The sequence below is a fragment of the Apodemus sylvaticus genome, chromosome 11, assembly GCF_947179515.1.
Source record: "Apodemus sylvaticus chromosome 11, mApoSyl1.1, whole genome shotgun sequence".
Taxonomy (NCBI): Eukaryota; Metazoa; Chordata; class Mammalia; order Rodentia; family Muridae; genus Apodemus; species Apodemus sylvaticus.
In genome coordinates this window covers 18945307-18955607 of record NC_067482.1, presented here as the reverse complement: position 1 = coordinate 18955607, position 10301 = coordinate 18945307, and positions in this window count along the sequence as shown.

Below are 10301 nucleotides of genomic sequence, written 5' to 3'. Positions count from 1 at the left end.
ATGAATTTTATAGACATATCCAAGTACTGTGTACAAGTTTATATACACAGTCATTTATATGAAATTTTTATTATAGACCTGACTTCACATTGTGCATATTAGTCTACAACCAGCTCTTACTTATCTCTTATAGTTTCACTTTAATCATGGTACTTGAAGTGATTATGAGACCACATATAAAGAAAGGTCCTTTTCAATCCTCTTATGCCCCACACTCTCCTTTCTTTCAACCTGTGCTTTGGCTTCCTGGTGAAAGTATCAAAGAGAAAGAGACTAGGGAGGTAGAATGGCGATTGGGCTCTGACCTGATGGAAACCAGAATGTTGATCCAGACAATTGGAGGAAGGTGTTGCTATTCAACTGGGCTAATAATAGGCCAGGTGTGGAAGCACTATCTGAAGGGCATTGGTTCAGGACCTACTCCAACATACCATAGGGGAGCTTAAAACTTTGATAGAATTATGCCTTCCAATGCACTATTTCATGAGCCGATACTGCTTTCCACAGAGTCAACACATACAACTAAAGATCCCAGAGAGCTTTATTTTTGAGAGGATATCCATAGGGAAATAATTCCTATCTGTCTGTTATCTATCTGTTTGTCTCTGTACTTTGCCTCATGATCCAGAAGACTGGGCTACTATAATATTGCAGGCCTACTTTTGTGTGTGTGTATGTGTGTGTGTGTGTTAGATTAGAGCTGGTTTCATAGAACACTGGGAACATGTAATGTCGTCAGCATGATTCAACATGGCATGTTAGGTTGATCATTTATTTCCTTAAAAGCAATGTTTGCCAAGTTTTCTTCATTGTGAAGTTATTACTTTTCCCCTTGCATAGTCTTTCTGGGGGAAGGAAACCATTAAATACAGCTCTCTCCTCAAAGTGAGACATAATTGTGAGGACTCGTCTCCCACTATCTGCCCTCAGATATATATTTATATTATATATTTGTTTAAGCCCAGGATATATGTTAAGGAGTTTCAGAATTATTGACCCATACTTCCATAAGAACCATTAACAACTGAATACAGTACTTATGTGGAATTTCTTTTGTCTTTAACCTTGTAGTTTTCAGGCAAAACATTGTTTTCCAAAGTTATTTAGGCCAATTCTATTTTTTTCTCTGTTTTTCTGTGGGGTTATGGGATAGTTTAGTTTGAATGCCATAATCGTTGGATATAAGATAAATTTAGGCTGTCTTTTGACTGATTCTTTGACTTATACTGCACAGACAGATCCATTGCATCTTTCCTATACTTCAGTAGGGAAGCCTTTGTTGATAGTATAAAAAGGTGACAGAGAGGGTAGCAAGCATCTTTTTCCCAGTGCCCTTTCTGCTAATATTATCTAGGGCATTCATTCCCATCTCTCCAAAAACTCCACCTCAATTTTCTCTTAGTCACCAGGAATGGCATGCCTACCTCCTCACAGGGACTTGAAGACTATTTCTCTGTTTCTCTCTTGGGCCTTTTTAGTGCATCCTATCTCGCTTTCCTCAGTTTTTTTACACTGTGTTTCCTCAAGTTGGTATTTCCTTTGCAGGAATATAAGTACTTCCCTTACCTTATAGTTGGTCTTGTAAATATTCTTTCTTTGGTAACTATAAGACATAAGTGTAGTGACCACCTCACTGAACACACTGTAGAAATGGACTAGGACTTTAGAAGTAAATGGTATAGAAAATGTAGTACTAGATGTTTATGTTAAAGAAAACTAAATAGAACCCTCACGTGACCAGAGACTTGCACAATGGTTTATATCAAGCCATATAGCAATAACATCTAAGTGAGCTAACCGAGGTCAGAATTCATAGTGACATCATTAGTGGTATAGCAGAAATACAGATGTTATGGACATTAAATTAAATTCTTAATGAAAAAGAAAATACAGTGCCAAGAAGATTTATTTACATCAGTATTGATTCCTCAGAGCAAATGAATCATGAGACATAACATTACCATATTTTTTGTGAGGTTGAAGATACAAAAGTTAGCAAGAAGATGATGCATTTGACAATGAAAAAGACAGATGGTACTGTGTTACTTTATTCCGGAGTTCAGGATAGGGTGTGTATATAAATGGGCTCACAAGATAGAAACAACCCTGGAAAACTACTTTCACCTAGCAACATAGCAGCCGTAGTGCCATGACACAACCACACAAGCTAAACATCACACAATCCTGACTTACCCTGGACTCCACAACGGCAAATAGAGTAAATTGTGAACTTACATGAATCAGAGGCATGCAAACTTGCCTTTCATGATAACAGGAATTCATTTTATTTTTAAATGCAAAATAACAAGAATTATTCCCAAATTAGGTACATGAAAAATGTCATATTCAACAACTACAAACCTAGTTACTCTTTCATGTGGTTGAGCCACTTGTGCCTCAATTTATTAGATCCAGGTTTGCCAGGCTTGCATTTGTCATGTGACCAAATGATTAACAAACAGGTGAATACTTGTTTGACGCCAAAAAGAGCATTAGTATTTTGAGATATGTAGAGAAAAGAAGAATTATGCTTTGACTGAGGGAAGACTTACCATAATATACACTTCATGGTTGATGGATATCTGGGGGTAATAAATGTTTTGTTCAACTTATTTCATTCACAGAAACCCTGTTTAATCTTTCAACGCTACACTGTAAACTTTAGACTAGCCAATAATTTAAAATATTATATGTGAGTGATTACCATTTATTCATATTTGTTCTATATATTAACTCAGATTACTTTGGTTTCCCTAAATATGCTTGACTGGTTCCTTATAACTTTGATATCAAGAATGACTTTGGACACCCAGATGCCCCAAGACTCCCAGGGACTGAACTATCAACCAAGGGGTACACATGGATCCAGCCAAAAATGTGGCAGAGGAAGGCCTTGATGGGCATCAGTGGGAGGAGTGGTCTTTGGTCAGGTAAAGGCTCAATAGAGGCCCTAACAAAGGGAAATGGACGGGGATGGGGGGGGAGGGAGGTGGGAGTGTGTCGGATAGAGAGGCATATTCACAGAGGCATGGGGTGGGAGGAGGGGGTGGGAATCTTTGGGGAGGGGGTCTTTGGGGAGGAAGGAAATTGGAAAATATTTTACCATTGGCAATGTAAATGAAGAGGATACTCAATAAAAAGAAAAAGAAAAAAAAAGAATCTCTAGCAGAGATTCCTAGTAACAGGGGACACAGAGGCTGAGCTAGGAGGGTTAGGGACAAATGCTTTGACCTAGAGTTTGTTTTGCCTGCAGAGTGTTCTGCTATGGGAGTCTAGCAGAATGGTCATTAGACCAAAGACCTAATAAAGAGGCTTTATCCACCAACTGATGGGGGGTAAATACAAAGTACCACAGACATATATTAGGCAGAGTTTGGTGCATCCTATGGAAGAGGGGGAGGAAGGGTTGGAGAAACCAAAAAGGTCAGGGACACAGAGAACATGTCCCACAAAATCATCTGGCGGGGACTCAGTGGCTTAGATCAGGAAGCCCGTAGGGGTCTGACCTAGGTCCTCTGCATATATGTTATAGTTGTATAGCTTGGTGTTCCTGTGGGATTCCTAACTGCAGGAGCAGGGGGTGTCCCTGACTCTTTTGCCTGTTTGGGGGTCCCTTTTCCTCCTAGTGGGCTGCCTTGTCCATCCTTGATGTCAGGGTATGTGCCTGGTGTTATTGTAGCTTGTTATGCCACATTTGGTTGATGGCCCTGTGAGGTTTGCTTTCTTCTAAGGGGAGGCGGAGTAAAGGAGGTGAGGATCTGGGGAAGGGGTAGGGTAGGGCTGGACGGAAACTACAGTTGGTATATAATATATAAGAAAATAAAGAAATAGAAAGAACCTCAAGAGGGGGGCTGGATTGAGGAGCAGTATCATTGGTGAAGAAGCGTGTCGTAAAGGATAGAGAAGAGTGCATTCTACTTGAGGAGGGTGAAGTTCTCATTCATCCCCACCAGAGTAATTTGGTTTGTGATTTATGAGGGTCACAAACCTTCTAGTGATTGAAGCCACACAAGACAAAGCTGCGGGGTAAGTATACTCTATGTCTTTGGAAACCTGTAAGAAATATTTCTCCACTTAGAGTTTGGCTACAACAGCTGTCAGGAATATTTTCCCAAATTAAGATGCTTCTGCACCGCGGCAAATATGGTCCTCAAATGCCACAGAGAAAAAGCAACTGCTCAGAAGCCTCTTCTTCTGACGGCACGTTATAGGGGTGGAATTATGAATCACCTGTAACAATAAGCCATCGCCAGCTTTGATATATGCTGCAGTTTAAGCATTCATTGTGTAATGAACCATATTTTCTGTTTCCATTCTTCTGCTGAGGGATGTCTGACTATTTTGAATAGGGCTGCTGGGAACAGTGGAACATGTGCCCTTGTGGTATGGTGGAGCATCTTTTGGATATATGTCCAGGATTGGTATATCTGGGTCTTCAGGTAGAACGATTTCTAATTTTCTGAGGAACTGCCTAATTGATTTCCAGAGTGGTTTTAGCAGTTTGCAGTCTCACCAGCAATGGAGGAGTGTTGCTCTTTCTCCACATCCTCACCAGCATCTGCTGTCAGCTGAGTGCTTGATCTTAGCCATTCTGACTAGTGTAAAGTGGAATCTCAGGGTCACTGTAATTTGCATTTCCCTGATAATTGAGGATGTTGAACATTTCTTTTCGTGTTTTTCAGCCATTCAAAATTCCTTTGTTGAGAATTCTCTGTTTAGCTCAGTACCCCATTTTTTAAAAATTGGATTATTTGGAATTTTGGAGTCTAACTTCTTGAGTTCTTTATATAGTTTTGATATTAGCCATCTATGGAATGTGGATTATTGAAGCTCTTTTCCAAACCTGTTGCTGTTTTGTCCTATTGACAGTGTCCCTTGCCTTACTGAAACTTTTCAGTTTCATGAGGTCCAGTTTATCAATAGGGGTTCTGCTCTAATGGATAGATTAGTATTTTTGTTTTGAGAACTGGTTCTATATATAGCTCAGGTTGGGCTCAAACTTGTGGCAATCCTCCTGTCTCAGCCTACTGAGTTCTGGGACCATAGGCATTTGCTGCCACAGTCAGTTGATTAGCATTGTCATTAAAGAGCCTAAGGGACTTTCCTAAGTCCTAGTCCAGTGCGTTTCCATCCCTTCTGCTATTTGTGGCATCATATTTGAGAAGTGACCTACATTGGACATTGAGTCTATGGGGCCCTCGTGTTCTTGAACCTCCAAGTCTTCAGAGTAGAAAAATACATTTATATTGTATGTAAATTTTCTCATCCCTGGCATTTTGTGAGAGCAGAGCAAAGGAAAACACGTCAGAAAAGGAGCATCCAGCAGTGGGTTTGGCACAAGGCTGAGCACTCATTTGATATTCCCTACATCTGGCCATTGCTCTAGCAGCTGGAAAGAGGTGGACTCCATGTGAACAGGTCGCCACCAGACAAGTATTTAGGAAGGAATTTTTCTGTACATGTCATTGTTCCAGATGTGCTGTCTCCCCCAACTGGTTGATAGTTTGACTGTGTAGACCCACTTTCTATTTTAAGAACCCCCTACTCCTACCCAGCCTGTCCAAAGCAGCTAACCCAGAGAGGGACAAGCGCTGCGTGTAGAATGTACATTTTTGTGAAACTGGTTTTCAGTTGACCCTCCATTGACATTGCTGCAGCTCTGCTTGACCTATATCGATGTCCGAGTGCACCTTTATTGACTTTGACATATTTCTGTCCTTTTAAGTTCGACAGGCAGCTCGGTTGCCCAATTTGTCTCTGAACCCTTTTAGTTTGTTCCTGTGTGGGGGAAGAAAAAATATTTTCTCCCCTAAACACCAAAGATCCAAAGATAAAATTCCTTTGATGAAGGAAAACAGCCCACTTTCCCCATTTTGATTTTCCTTTGGACAAAACATGGTCACAGCAAATGTGGAGAGTAAAGCATTTTCTCCTAGATCAGTTCAAACTAAACAGAAGAGGGAGAGTTTACAGAAACCAACCAACAGGACAGTTACGTGACATCTGGGGCTAGATGTGAAGAGACCAAGGGAGAAACCAGTAGAGAAGACATTGGTTAGGCTTGTCATGAGCACTCTGATGGCCCTCACACATCTTCACACACAGTGGAAACATCTTTCCATGTTTGACTTCTAGTCCCTTGATGTAATCATATGTCAGGGGTTCCCTGAGAAAGTGTGGGGAGGGTCCTCACCTACAGGCTCAAGACACATGCATAAGTAAAGAGAGTTTAGCAGCATCAGGGAACGGGGAAGAAAATGTCAGGCGAAGTGTGAGCTGCCCTCTTAATCCTTGAGTTCCCAGTGATGTGGAGACTGTATTAGCCACGAGTCTGTTTTCTGCCCACAGACAACAGGATGATAGGGTAAGTATAACAAAATCTTCAGAGGAAGGAGGGTCATAGTGGACTGAAACACTCCTTACAGTCGGAGTGGGTCTGCTTTGCAGGGATCATTTTAAAATCTGAAGATGACAAGCATTGGCTTCCTCGAAACTTGCTAGATTCCATCCCATTCACAATATGTTCTTGTGCCTGTGGAGTCCCAGCCCGAGATTAGATAACACATGACTATTTCACTAACATTCTGTTACCAGAGGTGTTAGTGAGAGGTGTGTCATCATTCATTTGAGGGCATAAATTCTGACTACCATTTGATTCGATGACATTTGATTTCCCTTTGTAAAGATTACGCTGTGTTTCAAATGTGCTAAGCACCATGGTACATTTAAGAAGTTAATCATCTGGGAAGAGTCAGATGCCTCACAGAAGACGAGGATTTAAGGGCACATAGGAAGTTGCATGAGAAAACAATCTAAAGACTGTTAGAAGTTGTCAGTGGGGGGCCTTCTTTAGTAAGCACTTGGAAACACCCACAGACAGTTGTATGATCTATACCTTGAAGAGTAGTGGAAAGCTGTTATAAGCACTGATGGGTAAGGTACGAGAAATGTAAGAACTATGCTTTCAGGAACACACACACACACACACACACACACAAAGAGGGAGAGAGAGAGAGAGAGAGAGAGAGAGAGAGAGAGAGAGAGAGAGAGAGAGAGAGAGAGAGAGAGAGAGATCCTGAAAGAGTGAAAGTCACTTTCTGCCAACTCACATGTGCAGTCCAACTATACATTCTATATATGCCAGTCCTAAGAATGGCAATATTTACTCTCATCTTTTACGAAATATTTGCAGCTGCCCAGCATTTATGATACACCATCCCACCGCCACATGAAAGTACACTTGAGAAGCATTACTTTTGTGATATAAATGATAAAATCTAGACTCAGTCATATTAAATTGTTCGCTGAATGTCATATGACTAGTGATGAGCACAAGCAAGATTAACATCTTTTTGATGGCAGAGTTCAGTTTACCAGGTCACATTGCACCTGGGAAGATTCAAGGATGTATGGAAAAAGTCAACAGAGCAAGAATCAGAGCAACCGGAAAGTGTTTGCTGTGAACTCTGTACTTAGGACCAAGCTTTGAGCAACGGCACAGCAAGGCTTAGCACTGTTTGCGGTCGGCACACAAACTGTGGTTCAAAGCTTCTCTTTATCTCTTCTTGTGGCATCTGCTGTCTCTGGTTCTGCTTTACCACACAGCCTCTCTCCCATGGCTATACTAACCCTGGATAAGCTGGAGAAAAACCAATGTCCACCCCCTCTGTGTGGTTCTGGAGATAGAAAACAATAAGTCAATGCCTGTCAACTTCTTCAACCTGCAAATCAGGGTGTTGCACCCACAATATTCCTGGGAGTGAAAAGCAAGCTTGGGCTACATTAAGTCACTACATACTAACCAGAACCATTGGAGTAAACCAGTCTCTGTCTCTGTATCAGTCTCAGTCTTTCTCTCTCAGCTTTTAAATCAGTTTTTAAATTGATTAAAATTTATCATAGGAAGTTGAAATACTTCATTCATATTATGTAATTTTATATGTATTTCTCATTTCCTACCAGCAATGATTCCACCCATGTGGCTTATTAGACGACATACTGCAGCAGGTTCTTAGTTGGTCTGTTCTGTGACAGTGGCAGAGACATTTTTCAAAGGACAATCATTTTTTTTAATTAGCTCCCCTTTGTGCTCCTCCCATTGTCCTCAGATAAAGTGGGAGCATGTCGAGGCCTTTAAGATACAGCCTCTGCCAGCCTCATTGAAAACACTCCCCCTATCAGGTTGGCGATGGGTGAAGTAGTTAGCTTTGTAAGCTCAACAACCTGGGCTCCATCCTGGAGCTCGCAGAAGAGTGGAAAGAGAGAACAGTGTCTACGGGGTGGTCTTCTGACTGCCATGAGTACGTGCCAGATTTTTGTGTCATGGCGAGGTGAACCCAGGGTCTCACACAAACTCAGTGTGCTACAGTCTGCGGAATCCTGCCGTTTCTGAATTCTGTGTTCCACAGACATCGCCTTTCTTCTCACTGAAATATGCTCTTCTCTCCATCAGTGTGCCTTTCACTGCCTTTTCCATCCCTCGAGTGAAGCCTCCTTATTTAACCTACCTACCACCACTTCTTCCAGTCTCTTTGAAACGTGACTTCCTCCGAAAATACCTCACCCGTACAAAGATGCTAGGAGCTTTTCTCCTCCCACAAAGCACAACAACCATCATACAATTTGAATATAGTGGATACACTCATTGGTCCACCCTATGAGATGTGGTCTCAGTTCGATATTTTCTTTATTTAAATTTCAAATGTTATCCTCTTCTTTGGTTTCCCCTCTGAAAACACCCTATCCCATTCTCCCTCCCCCTGCTCGCCAACCCACCCACTCCCGCTCCCCGGTCCTGGCATTCCCCCTACCCTGGGGCACCGCCTAATTCTTATTGCTGATTTCCCTTCAGCGAACAGCATCTCAATGCACACTTTATATTTTTTTGTTGAACGAATAAATAAAACCCTCATCTGTTGAGTTCTTCTCTGTGGCAGGCCCTATTCTTCTTACTAGTTTATCTCACCTTCAATTACTAAAAGGGTATTAATTTTTCATAACTTCATAGATGAATATATTGAGAATAAAGCTGGTTTGAGTTTTTGTCACCTGGCTGACAGTTTGAATAGTCAAGGGGAGAGCCTTTCGTATACTAAAGTCCAGTTTGTTTAGCCATATTGCTTCTGAGGGGTTACATGGGCTCAGGAAGTTACAAATAGAACCAGACATAGAGCTATGAGAGGTATGTGGTGTGAGCTCAGAGTTTGTGACAAAGCTTTGAGCAATAGCACACGTGGGCTTAGGGTTGTTTGCAGATGGTATTAGAGATCTCACACAAAGTCATGCGGTAGATAACGGAGAGGGCAAAATTCAAACCCAGTCGCCATACGTTCATGTTTAACTGTGACCCTGTGTACCTTTCTGATCACATGCTTTGGGATTGCGGAGATCTCCCCACAAGGCAGAGTACAGAAAGGAATTAAGGATGACACAAATCCTGCAGACCCTGGGCTGATCTGGGCTGTTCCTTCTGGTTTAGGTGTAGAAGCATGCCAAAGAATTGGTGGCTGATATAACATGCCTCTATCTTAATGTATACATATTATCTGTAGTTTTATGTGTATATGTATGTATGCATATATATTCATAGTTTTAAGTATTATCATATTTACACATGATTCATCCAGCCTTTCTGAAAAGATGATGAAAACAGACACTTGGCTTTGCAGATTACACACATACTAGCATAAATCTTGAACTAGGATCTGTATAGGTAGGAAGGTCTTAGAATGGTCAAGGAGAGGCATAGCACACCTCTAATCATGGCCCCAGGAGGCTGAGTTAGGAAAATCAAGAACTCAAAGCCAGCCTGTCATAAACCAACCATCCAAATGATTGACAAGCCAAGTAACCTAAATAAAATGGAAACTCTTATTTCACTTTAAATCTTGTCATTGGATAAATACATTCGCTAGCCACTCAGCAAGTGTTGGGTCCTGTCTTGACACTTGATATGCTATGCATAGTGTATAGTGTACTCGGTGTATTTAAATCATTTGTTGTTATTTTATTCAGTGAGTTGGGGTAGAAGGGGAGAGAGAGGGATTTCGCTTGCAATCTAGAAAGCTAATGTTTAAACTCTGGTCTGCCATTGCTGTGCTCTTGTCTACATTTTATTTTGAGGACAGAAAGAAGTGCAGGTACAGTCTGAAAATATGGTCATACTGTGTGTTTGTTTTCCCCATTTTCTATTGCTAATATATTATGAGACTCTTTCCATTGCATTCAATATACCCTACAAACTTGGTTTGATAGTACTATTTCTCTCCATTTTATGAGTACACTTTATTTTCTAGTGTAAG